Source organism: Carassius carassius, chromosome 49, assembly GCF_963082965.1.
Source record: "Carassius carassius chromosome 49, fCarCar2.1, whole genome shotgun sequence".
In the NCBI taxonomy this organism is placed as follows: domain Eukaryota; kingdom Metazoa; phylum Chordata; class Actinopteri; order Cypriniformes; family Cyprinidae; genus Carassius; species Carassius carassius.
Window position 1 is genome coordinate 5,844,615 of NC_081803.1, and position 15,248 is coordinate 5,859,862.

A 15,248-nucleotide genomic window follows, 5' to 3' on the forward strand; every position below is an offset into this window, starting at 1 on the left:
ACACACACTCCCCCCTCTCTACCTCTCTCTATCTCTCTCTATGATATCATTAAATGTAAAAGACTGGAGAGATTCAGAATCCCTCTAAGATCTTCTCTTCTGTTTTATCCATAAAGGGGTAATTGTCACAGCTGGTTTCAACCTCCTCTTCCATCCTTCTGAAGAGGCCTAATGGCTTCCCATCAAATAAATAAAGTAAAACATTGATGGCTCACACATGCACTGACTGCATCCTTCATGTCTAAATAAACTGCATGTGTGAGGACACTCCTACCTCAGAGACATGTCAGTACTTTTCACCTGCTGAGAAACTGCTAATTGGTAGATCACATGTCCCCAGTACATGTCCCAATCGCAAAGCGCCCACTCTCTTGTTTTTTTACGATATTATAGTGAAAAATGAAACAACCCCACTACCATGTCTCTATGATACTCTGGTGCTAAAATATACCCGTATGGCTAAGGCATGTTGCTAAATGGTTGCTAGGGTGTTCTGGTTAGTTGCTAGGTGATTACTAGGGTGTTGAGTCAAAAGAGCCCACCCTGGAGTCTTTACTGCATTCTGTTCCTAACATATAATGTTTCATTTCAGGGTAAGTCTATGATAATTTATTTATTTATTTTTTTGTCAGATTTTTCATCCGCCAGGCAAAAACTGTAGTTTGGACTGCTTAGAAAAAGCACAATAAGCTGCATGATATGAGGTTTCATATGCGGGAAAAGTTATGTGCCAAATGAAAGTTTTCAAAAAGGTTTGCCAAATACTTTTCCAGTGTTCAACCAAACAGGTAGTTGTTTGAGCCAATGTTGTTGAGTCGGGTCGCTCAAACAAGCACAGTTATGCTGAAAGCCCCACAGAGCCACAGTTTCCACCCTTCAGGGAAATCTGCCTATGAATAGCTTAATTATATTTGTCTCTCTCTGCACATTAAGCTTGGATAGGAGAAATTACATCAACATGGGTTTCTCTTATTCCTGATATCGCACTATAGAGCTGGTTGGGGTTATGTGGACTTAGGCAATAATCCACTTTTAAGATTTATGATTACACAAAAATGTGTACCCAAAGCGCACTGCCTTTAAACTGTAAAAAAAGGTCTAAGTTGAGATGGAAATGCTCTGCAGTTTCTTTAAGGCCATCTGCAGAGAGCTTTGCTTTTGCAGTGTGTTGGATTTAAAGCTTTTCAAGTGGGCTCAGAGATGATACTCCTGCCACAGCGGTTTTAATCTTAGTCATGGCATTGTCTCGATGCCCTCTGCCTTGTGCGCTTTGTAAGTGTTGGCCTCTATGATAGTGTCTAGTATAAGAGAAGTGCACTGGCTATTTACTCATCAAGGTAAGAAAATGTGTACTTTTATTCCTGGCATCTTCAAGAGCTTTGACTATAGCTTCAGTAATGGGATCCTTCCGTATGGGTGAGGCAGCAATCAGGAAAATAATGACCAAAGAAGAAGAATAGAAGATGAGGCGGAGGCAGGAAAGAAATACAAGAGATACGGAAATTCTCATTGACATTTGAATAGACTACAGCAGCATTTCAGAGGCTTAGAGCGTGCAAAAGCTGAAGAGCCATTGAATAAAAATATCATGCCAAGAAGCCAGAAAATAGAAGATGCACAGAGACATCGATAGATAGACTGAGAAGGAGGGTAAAATGAAAATCACCACTAGACCCTGTGGTGATTTTCAATTCTCCCTTGTCATCGTGAGTGGGTGTAAAGTTCAGCCTCCTCACAAATTGGATGGGGGAATTTGTTCTCCCTTGACATTCTCTGTGGAGGTGTCACACAGAGGAGCTGGCCGCATGCTCTTTGGAGAGAGATGACAGGGGCATTGTCAGGCCAGGAAACACAGGCCCCACTTCCCCCGTGCTATCTGTTGTACATCACAACACAAGGGCAGCTTTTTGAATACTGTAGCTTGCCTTGAAATAGCAGGGTGGAGAGGGAAGCAGTGTAGGCACTCAAACGGACTCAAGTTAGAGGCTGTTTTGGGATCGGCAGATAAAGAGGTTATGAATCACGGGGTGTTTGGGGGAATAAGGTGAATGTTCATCTTAATTATCTCCCTGACATCTCACAGCTGTCCATGATGTTTGCAAGATACCAGAAAATGTGGAAGATGAATCCCTGCGAGGGTTAGGAATGTCTGAAGACAGAGGGATCCTGTCTCGCTCTATACCAATCTCTTCATCAACCACATCATCATTTTTCACACTCAGCTTGCGATGGTGGCCACATGGGAGATGGTAGGAAACTACCCACCCTGCCCCATCCAACACAATTTTGCATGCTTTGCAAAATATACTCTGCTCTATCTGGGGAAATAGACATAGACACCTTCCAAATTAACTGTGACAAAAAGAGCTAGGCATGATCCCTCGATGTTTCTAGCTTATCACGAAACGTCTGGTCATTAGCAGATTTGCCAGTTAACACAAATGTGCCTGCTTCTCCCAAAGGGACACATCAAGGCCCGATTTTTTGCATACTGCTGCTTTTCAGAAGCAAAACCAACTAAAACTGACTTGATTACTGCATGCTGCTGAAACCAACGAAGTCAATGATAACTGGAAAAAGCTGTTTGTTAAAATACACATTGATCTGAATGGTAGTTGCATCACTGGGACAGAAACCCACAAAAGCACACTATTTGAATCGGCCATCACTCACGGTACCACAGAACTTTTAAACAACTCCTACAGTTCTATGCTGTGATGGTGTACTTACCATTTAGCATTTTCCATTGACCTGGTGTGTCAAATCCTGCTTCTGGGGGCCAAAGTCCTGCAGTGTTTAGCTGCAACCACCTCCAACATACATTAGTTTGTTCATGTGTGCCTAATTAGTTTTAAAGCTAAACTCTGCAGGATAACAGAGCTAGTTCAGATGTGTTAAATTAGAACTAAAGCTAAACTGCAGTGGAAAGTGGCCCTCCCGTAGCAGGACTGGACATTCCTTAGGTATACAGTACATTTTATCAATGAATTCATCCCTGGGGATCAAAAGCAATGATCTTTTGGCATTGCTAGCGGCATGCTTTACTGTTTGAGTTACATGAGGCTACCAACAGGGGCTATATTAATAAGCCAAACATTAACCACTTGCCTGAAACAGATTATGTAGCTGTCCTTGGTCCTTAAACTAATGCAGTTAAACAGTTGAACTGTACTGAATAGAGTGCAGCAGGTAACTGTCCAGGGTCCTGAAAACGGCACTACACATCTCTCTAGAATCTGGGCCAGCTGTCTGAACTCAGCTGACACAATGCAGGGCTTATATGAGAATCAGTGTCAGTAGGTTGGCACAACAAAACAGAGAACAAAGAGAACATGGGCAGCAGGCACACCATGTTGAGACGTCATGTGACCCGTTTTATAGGCAGAGTGACACTGCAGAAGCCCTAATCCTTATCTTGGATATTAGGAAAACATGACACTGTGCTCATCAAATCCTTTTAATCATTCAAATGTTCTGGTCTCCTCAAAATCACAAAAATGTGGCCAAATGGAGGAGAAATGAATCTGTCTGGAAGTTACTGTCTGGCAGCACTGCCCCGAATTGCCTTGATACCCTTATAAAATATGGCTGAAAGTTTGCATAAGGGCATCTAATGCATTTGTCTGCATTTAAGCCTTGTTTATTTTGCCTGCCTGTGAATTGCGAGCCCCACTGACTGCACATGCATCTTCCCCAACTGACGAGGTGTTTATACTTGTGTATGACATTGTACTATTATTTGAAACAACAGGGGGCAATGAAGTGTAATTGTTCTCTAAAACCATCGGGAATCAGTGGTGAGAAGAAGTAATTTGCTGGTACAAGACTTCTCTTGTGATAAATGAGTTGATGAATTAATTAATTTCTTTATGTACAAACTAATAAAAAAATAGTGTTAAACCCCATCTAAATGAATTTGTATTTAATTTTTATACAAAAAAATAAATAAAAGTAATTTACTTAAAAAGCCTTGTACAAACTATACAAAAAAAAAAAAAAAAAAAAATTTTTTTGCACTGTTTCCCCTTAAAGCCTCGAAAAGCACCTGACGGAGTTTAAACTTCACATCAACCTGCTTCCGTTTCATACAAATGCTGGAACAGACATGCTTGTTCAGACAGAGACCCGGAGGAAGCGGAGACAGGTTCAAAGTTACAAAAAACGCTGTGCACACTGCCATTTGAAAAGGAGAATTGTACATGGCCGCCCACTCCACAATGACAGCATTTTGGCCGCATGCACCTTTGCGCTTGTGTGGACATGGCAAGTTTAAACCAGGCTTCAGGCTTCGAAGATTTCTTCTTGTGGTATTATTGATAAGTTTGAGGCAAATTACATGCAACCTGCTATTTTAGACATATCAAACTATATTTGTGTCTTGCTCAGAAATCTGACAGAAGAAGTATGCATCTTCCTAAGGTGCCAAAAGTGGTACAAAAAGAAGAACTGTATGTGCACTGAAAAGTCCTAAGGGGTTTCTAGACAAAGTTCTGGATGAGATTTTAACGGAGCAAAAGAAGAGGAAGTCATGTAAAATTAAGTGCCGGCACAAGACGAACGAGTCATTGTGACCCCTTAACCTACTGTTCTGACTCCGATCTCGGTTTTCACATAAGTTCTGTTTAATTCTGTCTTTGGATGCTTCATATCTTCAGGAACAATGACTATGTTCACAAAGCGGCAGAATACCGTTTTCAGCCACATTTTAAGGTGCTAAATGTGTACATGTTCACACAGTTTGGTTAATTTGATATAATATTTTATAATATTTGCTTTTTAAAAAGCTTATACACATGAAAAAACAACTTTTTAACACATTTTAACAAGTTTAAAGGTTTAAAGCTAAACCAATTCTGATTCCTGGTTCTCACTCCAACAAACATACCAAATGTAAAAACACAACACTGAGCAATAGTGGCTACAAAGCAAAACTCATATATCATACATGTGTTTGTGTGCACAAATTTTTTACATCAATGCCCAAGGCAGAAGACACATGCTGCACCTGTACCGCTGTCATGTGGAATTGTGTGATGGTACTCAAATTAAGTAATTACTACAGGCATACTTCTTTTTCCCTGATGTCACATACATCAACCACAGAGAATTCAGCTCTCAGACAATTCTATGTACATGGGCTCATTCTCATGCAAACACAGACACATGCACACTCAGAGTCCTCATGGGACTTTCCCAGAATTTCATTTATCTGCACTGGGATGTGCAAAACCTGACTAGAAAAGACATTCTGGAATGACTAGTTGACTCAACACCTTGTATAATTAATCTGGTTTCCAACCGAGTTCCTTATGCATCATTTAAATAATATGTGTTGCATTCAAAAACAGCACGAATAAACACAATGGCATGCAAAACAATGCAAAGTGGTCTGTTTGTTTAATACAAATACTTTTTGCTTTGTAAGGTGTTAACTGATGGACTGGAGTGGATTACTTGCGGATTATTGTGATATTTTTATAAGGCTAACTGTTTTAACTCTTATTCTGACAGCACCTATTCACTGCAGAAGACCCATTGTTGAGCGACTGATGTAATGCAATGATGTAATAATGTATTATTTCTCCAAATCTGTTCTGATGAACAAACAAACTTATCTACACCTTGGATGGCCTGAGTGTGAGTACATTAAAATTTCATTTTTCTGTGAACAATTCCTTTAATGCCTACAAATAAATAAACAAATAAATCCCGGTCCCACTTTATATTAAGTGGCCTTAGCTACTAAGTACTTACATCAATATTACATCATATTGTATTACAAAATAATAATAAGTTTAAGGGCAGGTTTGGTGGGATGGCTAGGTTTAAGGGTGGGTTAAGGTGTAAGGGATGGGTCAACGGTGTAATTACAGAAATTAATTACAGATGTAATTACATGCAGGTATTTTTAAGTACAATGTATAAACATGTATGTTCATAATAAGTGCATTGTACTAAATAATTAATTTAAATCTAAGTACATAGTAGTTAAGACAACTTAATATAAAGTGGGAGCTAAATCCCTAATGGCTTTCTGGACATATACTATGGTATCCTTGAAAGTACAATGATATATTTCAAAGTACAATAGTATTGTCATCTGATACCATCAACATACCATAGTACCACCATGGCATAATGTACACACAGTAAAAGGCAAAGCTTTGCCCACTGTTAGTATGCTAATTAAAGCAACATTAGCTAAAATAAAAAGAACTGCTCTGCCTCCCTAATCAACTGCTCTGTTGAACTTTGAAGACTTACCATTGTGACTCATCCCTAGTAGATGAGCTTTTTGGCAAAAATCCACTCTAACCATACCCAGAAGGCAACTAGCCGCCTGAACTCTCTCACACAAGAATCAATCAGTGCTGCTGACTATGTCACCATGAAAACATTCTCAGAAGAAAGCCTTTTCCCCTGAATTTATTCAGAAATCAGGGAACATGTCCATACGTACGTGTACTGTGATAAACTGCCCAATTCCACTATCGCCAAGTCTAGAGCAGAAAGCCATGCCTCCAGTGTGTTGTAATTGTGATTCTTGTTTCAGAGTGTAAGCCTTCAGGCTGCTCTTTTGGTTTATTCATGAGTTGGGTTTAAGGATGTGAGTGGTAGAGAAGAATCTTTAATTTTACCATCAGCCCTGGCCTGGCAGATCTATGTGAAGAACCTTCTAATTAAAGTCAAAAGGAACATTGACCGTTTTTTCTAATGGAATAATTCAGATGAGCCATGTTTGTCCATGCCAGTCTCTCATCTTCCATTCTCATTCATTAGAATGCATTACACTTGTGTGATTTCTGGCATCCTGTATTTGCTTCAAGATCACAAACCAGTGTTGCCGTCAAAGAGAATTGCGCTCGTTCTCTCTCCCTCTCAAGTGTGCTTTCCAGGTGGTGCAAGAAAGGGATCCGATGAGGAAAGCAAGGGATTATGAGCTCTGGTTAACCCTGTAAAGCCTTTCATATGTAATGCTAGTAAAAAAAAGAGAATTATTATTATTATTTTTTTTTTTTTTTTAATGGAACAGATTAATGAAACTTTATACAAAAAATAAAAATAAACATTAATTTGTTTTTGATGATAATAATATTCAAAACATCAGGCAAGTTGCTTCAGTCTAGCAAGTGTTCATCTTGAAATATTACTAACAATATAACAGGTCTTTTTATGTGTACTTTAATAAAAAAGTCTAAACTATCAACAAGACAACAGACAGCATTTAGAAGCTTGTGTACAACATACATTTCTGAACATTTATTATTCAGAGGCCATTTGAAATTTGTCTATCAAATTTGATACAGTAGGCTTTATAGAGTTAAGCAGAGGCTGAAAGTAAGCAGAGTTAGCTTTGCGCAGCGTTGCTGGAGAGGAGCCGAGGAAGTCGCAGGTAACACAGGGATGGAGACCACACCACACACCAGGCATGAAGTCATCAATAGCTTCACAGAATACAGGTGTGAAAGAGGGATATCAGAAGAGGCAATAACACACTGTAAAAATGGCACATTATAAGACTGTTTTGCACAAAAGGGTCTTGTGAATATGGTCATATTTTGTGCAGTTAAAATTGTTTTAAACCAGTTATTTTATCTAATTTGTGTTAAAGTCACTACTAACCATCAACCAAAAACTTCAGATCACATAAGTGAAACACTGTTTGTTTGCATTACTCCGGATTTGTTTAAAAGCAGAGAGACTAAAAGTAAAAGATGATGCGGTGTTGAGTCTGACTGTACTGGATCCAACAGTAATGTCGCAACTGAGATATTAGAAAATATGTTTTTACCACCATTGCATCCAACGATTGTCCGTTCCAGATCGTTTGATATGTACTGAATATTTATACATTTTTAACCCAAACGACCCAAGATCCTGTACATCACATCAGAATTCATCAATCATTTTTATATTTGAAACTGTTAGCCAATCACAGCAGTGTGTGTTTACTTTCGCGTCTTGAATGCGCCCCTGCTTTAAAATCAGAATTCTGCAGAGAAGGTAAAAAACAAGATAATAGCCTTTTACTTCAGAATTATGTTTTTTGATCATGCTAACATTATAGGTTGACCTCAGAGAAAACTATAGCTATAATAAAAAATGCAGTTCATGGCACCTTTAAATATATTGCACAAAAAAAAAAATATCCATGACTGCAGATACATGATGAATGGCTTTAAGTACCAATTAAAAAAAAAAAAAAAAAAAAAAAAAACCCTTGTGGAAAAACCTAAATAGGAACTCAGTCACAGCGAGACCTAAATTCACAGCACTTTTTCATGAGGATGTCATGCCACGTGGTTCCTTTGCGACTTGGAGACAGATGCCTCTCTAGTCTCCACTCACTTCCCTCTTTGCCAAGCCTTAGATGTTCACCCAATGGTTTTTCTGAAGATGCACTGTCAACATAAGGATATGAGAAGGATTCATGAAGCCTAATGGAAATGTTATCAAATATCTCAAAAATCTCATGACTAGCGAAAATATTTGTGGAAGTGAGCCACGTTGAGTGAGTCATGTGTGGTTTGTTGCCGTAACGGGACTTTGGGGAGGTGTTTTATTCCAAAAGAATAGGATAAAAAAAATTTTTTTAGAGTTAATTTACTCTTGGTGTACATGGTGTACGTTTGCTCAAGTGATCAATCAGAAACTCTAGAGACGTTTTCTGAATTTCAGATTTAGCACGGCTACATCCTTATTTCCATTAACACCTAGCTAAACCTGTTAATGAGAACGGTAAGGACAGCAGGAGCCAATGTGGGATTCAATCTCCCAGGATTTAGCTTTGATCATCCCTTAACCCAGAGCATGGCCCTGGGGGTCTGATTTACACCCACTAGTGTGGCCGTTCAGGGGTGAGAATCACAGCGGGAAGGGTCGAAAGTCTAGAGGACTGTGATTGGGGATGAGAGCCAAGATTGGGAATACAAAGAAACTGAGGACTTTGCTATTAGGAAAGGTAAGTCTATTTACAGCAACACTGTCTGGGGAGGAAGAGAGAACAAGGGAGTGAATAAAAAGGCAGCTTCGGGAAACATTTCCCCTGATTGAGAAAGAAACAAGGTGAAACAAACAAACCAAGCACATGAAATGCAGTGAGAAGAGCTTCAAAGCCTGCAGGTTGATTTAGCAATTAACTTCATTACCATACAGTTGACTTAAGTACATGGCTTTAAAACACAAAGGCATCTTGTACAAAAACAATACAGAATTATGCTCAGAAATAAATGATATATGACAGTGAAACTGTTAAGAAACACTAGAGTTACAATGTTCATTATCCTAAATACTCCCACGAATCATATCTCTCCATTTATCCCTTAGAACATAGTGCTTGAGCCAGCGTTTCATTTCAGAGAGGATGAAAACACATAGGCTGTCTCTTTTCGTATTTTTATGTTTCTATGTTATGCTAAAACTGAGGTGCTTAGTCAAATCACTGAGGCTTGAAGTACAGAGAGGGCTAAATTATTTACACTGAAATGAGGGCAACGCTGACGACTTATACATTGTAAACAAAAGAGCCGGGAAACTTACTACAGGTATTTACCCTGGCAAAACTTAAGCCTGTTAATGAAGTCCACTCAAAAAACAACAAGCTAAAGTAGCAGCTAGCATAAACAAGCACTTAATAAGGAACAAAGCCAAAAAAAGTGTTTTGCTTGATAAATTTAAGGTCATGCCTTACACAAAGTACTGTAGTATAAATAACTGTTACTATGTAATCTGGTGTATGGCAGATAGAGCAAAATATTAAATACAAATCATTAAAATGTATCGGCCAACACCAAAAAGTTGTGAAAAAGTTAATGTAATATTAAAAAAAAAAAAAAACTCCTCCTGTTTATTTCTGTCATTTTTTGTGTTTACTATGTGTTTAATGTTTATTATTGTATCATGGTGTTAGCATAGCAACATGCTTATCTTAAACTGAAATCGATAGTCAATTTTGTGTTGGAGACGTGTCGTGTTCTGCTGTTGTTGAAGCTCAGGTCACGCCTTTGAGTCACTTACAAAAAAGTACTAAATTTAAAATAACTGTAACTATGTATATTCTGGTGGAAAAGTAGTGGATTCATGGAAAATAAAAACTGTACAAAATGGGAAATAAAACAAGTGAAACATTTATTACAGGCCATTTACTTCATCAGGCCATTTACTTCATTGAGCCAAAAAGCTCAAATCAAACTAAATATGTCTTATTTTAACATAAAAGTAAAAGGTATGTTTACTATGTTTTAATATTTATTAATGTATCATGGTGCTAGAACATGCTAACATTACTCTATCAAAATCAATTGAGATTCAAATATCCTGTTCATTTTGAGCTGGAGGTGTGCCATGTCAACAGTTGCTGCCTATGTAGGGCACTCCAAATCTGTCACTTTGGTTCCACACATGAGGTTTCTGACAGGAAGGATGCTGCATTAGCAGCAGACAAGGCATCTCACTAGCTTTTGAATCAGAGCCAATGTGTTTTCAAAATTTGTGGGTACATAGTTAGTTTATAGAGGAAAATATCTCCCATTGATTGACATGGCAGTGCTGCATGAACTATGTTAAATTTACAGATATAAACGGGGTTTGCTGTGTCTAATGTTTTGTGTCATAAATCAATGCTAAATGGCTAGCTTCGTTTGATCATTTGAGCTCCTGGTGCACAGTGCAGCAGGCTGTATTTGACTCCAAAGTCCATTTTCCCTGGGTTTCTCGAAAGAGATGTTACTCCCTGCGCTCAGTGGGGGGATGTTTTTATTTAACACCAGACAAAGTATTATCCAAATGTACCCATCTACATCAGATAACCTAGCAGCTTTAGTCTGTCTCAGGATTTTTCCAGTTCAGTTTCCGTGCAGGAAGTCCTCAGAGACGACAAATTATACAGTCCATAGCAACACAGGTGCAAGCTGGCTGATATACTGAACAAAGCAGCAAGGCCACCCAGCATCATCTCCGGGAGGGAGGGAGGAAGCAGATAAAAATGAAAATCCAGACATTTACTTTGTGGATCAAAAGATTAGATGGGCAATGCAACAATGTATATGAGACATATGATGACATATAGTTACATGAAAAAACGGTCTTGTAGTGTTTTTTTTTTTTTTTTTTTCAGGAGATAGTTGCTCGCCCACAAATTCAAGGGCACAAGCATACACACTAGCAAAACTGGCAAACTGATAGACATGGTTTTCTCTCCGACATGTGTCAATTTTCAAAGGTGCGAAGCAACTTGTGACTGAAACGGGATATGGCGAGGATCGCTCCATCAAAACAACATAACCTTGATGTCTGCAGTTCAATAGTTACCATCTGAGCTACACACCATTTATTCCACTATCTCGGGGTTCCTGTGGATAAACAGGTGAACGAGAAGTATGTAGATGAAAAATAATAGCATGGGAGACGTGGGAGGAAACGAGCAAAGAAAATCCAGGAAGAGAAAACTGACAAAACTTGACAAAACTGACAGATATGGGTGGCAGACAGACAGAAGATCAATGGGTTTCTGACAGGGATCTTCTGACATGACAGCTGAGTTAATAAAGCAAATGTGTTAATGATTGTGACATATGCAGTTTTAGATCTGCAGGCAGAAAAGAAATAAATGAAATCTGTGGTGCAGTAATAGAGTTACATACCAATGCACATGACTACATATTTTCAAAGACGACTAGAAATCGGGTTGCCTGTACCAGGGTTTTTTAATGTTTTGATGTTTTAATTCAAAGGACTCAGTCTAACAATTATCTTGCAAAAAACTCAAGACAATATTTTTAATTGTAATACTTTTTGTACATATATTTTTTTTTCCTACAAAAAGATATTTGCCCAATGTTGAAGAGGAGGTTCAAATGTATTTTTAAAGCAATTAACAATAAGAAATAATATAGTCTTAACAATAATTAATAATATAGTCATAAATCCAGTGAGTGAGTGATAAACACTTATGCTAAATATAATAACAACATGGTGTTTACAAAACTATATGCTATTTTTTATTTGTTAATGTTCATTTTTTTCATGTTTTTTTTTCTTTTCTTTTTTTTTATGTTTTCGTTGAACTGTTTTGCCATCTTAATAACACAAGAGGCTCAGCACAACAGCCAAAATATTGTCCACTTTTCATGTTAGCATGCAAAAAAACTTTAAAACCCCTCTTTGGGACACTTTGGTCCCATATGGTCTAGCGGTTAGGATTCCTGGTTTTCACCGAGGCAGCCCAGGTTCGACTCCCGGTATGGGAAGCATTCTTTGGAAGTCGTGGCCTAGTCGTTAGAGAGTTTGACCTCTGACCCCTAGAGTTGTGGGTTCAAATCTCGGGCCAGCAATACCACGACTAAGGTGCCCTTGAGCAAGGCACTGAACCCCCAACTGCTCCCCAGGCGCCGCAGCATAAATGGCTGCCCATTGCTCCGAGTGTGTGTTCACGGTTTGTGTGTGTGCACTTTGGATGGGTTAAATGCAGAATACGAATTTTGAGTATGGGTCACCATACTTGGCTGAATGTCATGTCACTTGTGTCTAAATGAATCATCTGCTGCTAAAAAATAAAATAAAAAAATATTAAAATTAAATAAGCCCACCTCAGCAACTACTTGACCATCTTAACCCTGTTCTACGCTAAACATGGCCAGAAAATAATTTGCCTGCCTAACATTTATGATTACAGTTGGTTGTGTTATGAGCATTCACTCACTGGCCACTTTATTAGGTTCACTTTTTTCTAATACTAGGTCTGATGTGTTTAGTGCTTTGTGACATGATGTGTTATCCAGCTGCAAGCGGCCATGACAAGACATAATGAGGCTATATATGAGGGGTGCACATGTTCTGCAACGATATCCAGGTATGCTGTGACATTTAAACAATGCTCAACTGGTGTTAAGGGCCTAATGCATGCCAAGAAAATATTTCACACATCATTACACCAACAATACACAGAGCAGGATGGATGGACGCATTGATCAATGTTTTTTATGTCAAATTCTGGCCCTACATTTTCCTGTTTTTAACTGACAGAAGTACAACCTGGAGTGGTCAATTGCTGTTGTACCTAATCATCTTAGGTTTCATTCAAGGTACATTCAGATGTTCTCTTTTGCATAGCATGTTGTAAAGCTTGCTTGCTGTCGCCTTTCTGTCAGCATGAAGCAGCCTGGCCATTCTCTTCTGACCTCTCTCATTACCGAGGCTTTTTCGCCCACAGAACTGCCACTTACTGGATGCCTTCTGTTGTTCGCAACATTCTCTGCAGTCCCTAGAGACTCCAGTGCATAAATAATCCCCAGATATCAGCAGTTTCTAAGATAAAGATTACATTTCGTCTCAGTTCTGATGTCTAGTCTGAACAATGACTGAACCACTTGATTGTGTGTATGTCCCAGTCACCCCTAGTGCCATGCAACTTGAACTCTGGCATTTTTAAATCTTAATGAACAATAAAAAGACTTAAGTCATGAATTACTCTGAATCATTTACTCAACCGATTCATTAAAAAAAAGCAAAAAAGCAAAAAAAGAAAGAAATCTGTAAGGCTGGCAATTAATGATATGTATTGTGATGAGTGCTATTCAAACAAATTGAATTGAGTTTAATTGAATTTTTCTTTACCTGCTGATGTAACAATATAACCCACAGAAAGTGTCACAAAATGTCACAAAATATATATATATATATATTTTTTTTTTTCATCTGTACCACTAATAACTGCCTCTATGCTTTTGTGCTTTTATAAGTTCCTGACACATGATTGGCTGAATAGATATTTGCATGCATGCAGTGGCATGCACAGGGGGTGTGTCCTTGTGACTGCACTTCTCCCCTGCCCCTCTGGAGGTCTGTGCAGGTCACTGCATGCACATATACATTTTATTATATATTATTTCAGAAAGTTTGGTAAATTATATATATATATATATAGAATTAAGGATAACAAGACTTGGTTAAGTCATTAGCAACTCTGAATCATTGATGTTTTTTGGTGAACTGATTCAAATTCATAGAGATGAATCAAAATGCCTGTACGATACATGACATACAGTACATAACATTCATTATAGGAACTCAATTTCAGAGTAAAAGGAGAACGATCTTACCGAGACCCCAGGAGACAGACACAGGATAATAGCCTGGCCAATATCCACTCCACTTCTGCTTGAGTTATTACAGCCATCTGAGGCTCTTAAAACCCCTCCTTCAGCTACAGCTACCAAAAAGGATTAAAGGGGTGTTAGATATCCCCAGGAACTACAGATTTAACCTTTAATTTGGGATTAGAAATTATATTGACCAATTATTTAAATTTGGCTTCCATTAAATACACAAGAAACTAGGGGGTGCAGTGACATTTGCACTGGCTTCCTCCAGTACCTACACTCTTACGAAAAATGGTTCCAAACAGTCCCAGAAAATGGTTCTTCGGCTTGTTACAATAGCAGAACCCTTTTTAGTGTATAATAGAATCCTTTTTAATGGGTTCCATAAAGAACCATGCTTTGAAAATGCTATATAGGACTTTTATGGTGTTATAAATAACCTTTTAATAATAGTTTTTTTTCCATTAATATTAGTATATTAACATATTATATCATTATTCATATTATTTTTATATATTATTTCTTAATATTGTTTTTTATTCCTCTATCTGCCTGGTATTACAATAATCTGCAGTGTCTGTTAGGGTTTTACATAAAAACAACAACAACAATGTGTCAATTAGGTATTTTTATTTTTTAATGACGTATATCTGTACCAAAAATGACAGTGCTCTAACAACAGTTATTAGCAGAATACATTAAATAACAAGTGACACTAAACATATATAAATACTTAAAGAAGTAAAACAAAATATAAACTGAAAAATAATGAAATGAAGACAAAGTTCCAGTGAAATACTGTAACTTCATAATCCTCTATGATTCCTGTAAATCCATCATTACGTGTATTTTGGTGTAATTGAGTGGCCGTTTCTTTCTACAGATGATGAAATTGTAAGATGTGACAGCATCTGAAATACACAATTGAGTTCAGAGTTACAAAGTGTCTCCTTCCAACAACAAAAAAGGACCATCAATTGAATATTTCACTTCAATATTATAACATCAATTAGATACAAGTTTAAAGGTAAATTTGTATGTAAATTTAAGAATGAAATCACTTACCTGTTGGGAGTGTGTGTGACAGTCTGTAGTTGGATCAATGAACTCTAAATTAACAATGAAACTAAATAATGAAGTTCTTTGTCA

General features: G+C 37.8%; 1 protein-coding gene and 2 long non-coding RNA genes across 5 annotated transcripts in view; 2 read left to right on the forward strand and 1 right to left on the reverse strand.

The window, feature by feature from the left end:
* Nucleotides 1–15,248, forward strand: part of LOC132132458 (uncharacterized) — a 204,521-nt gene that overhangs the window by 45,168 nt on the left and 144,105 nt on the right. The gene's annotated exons all lie outside the window — the stretch shown is intronic.
* Nucleotides 1–15,248, reverse strand: part of LOC132132501 (leucine-rich repeat transmembrane neuronal protein 4-like) — a 127,123-nt gene that overhangs the window by 29,168 nt on the left and 82,707 nt on the right. The window lies entirely within an intron of this gene.
* LOC132132502 (uncharacterized) lies at nucleotides 8,763–13,464 on the forward strand. 2 transcript variants are annotated; one of them, XR_009429046.1, is made up of 4 exons: nucleotides 8,763–8,962; nucleotides 12,738–12,850; nucleotides 13,024–13,082; nucleotides 13,211–13,464. It is a non-coding gene; the product is annotated as an uncharacterized LOC132132502 (long non-coding RNA). The 2 variants fall into 2 exon arrangements; XR_009429045.1 differs by having other exon boundaries at nucleotides 8,767–8,962; nucleotides 12,753–12,850.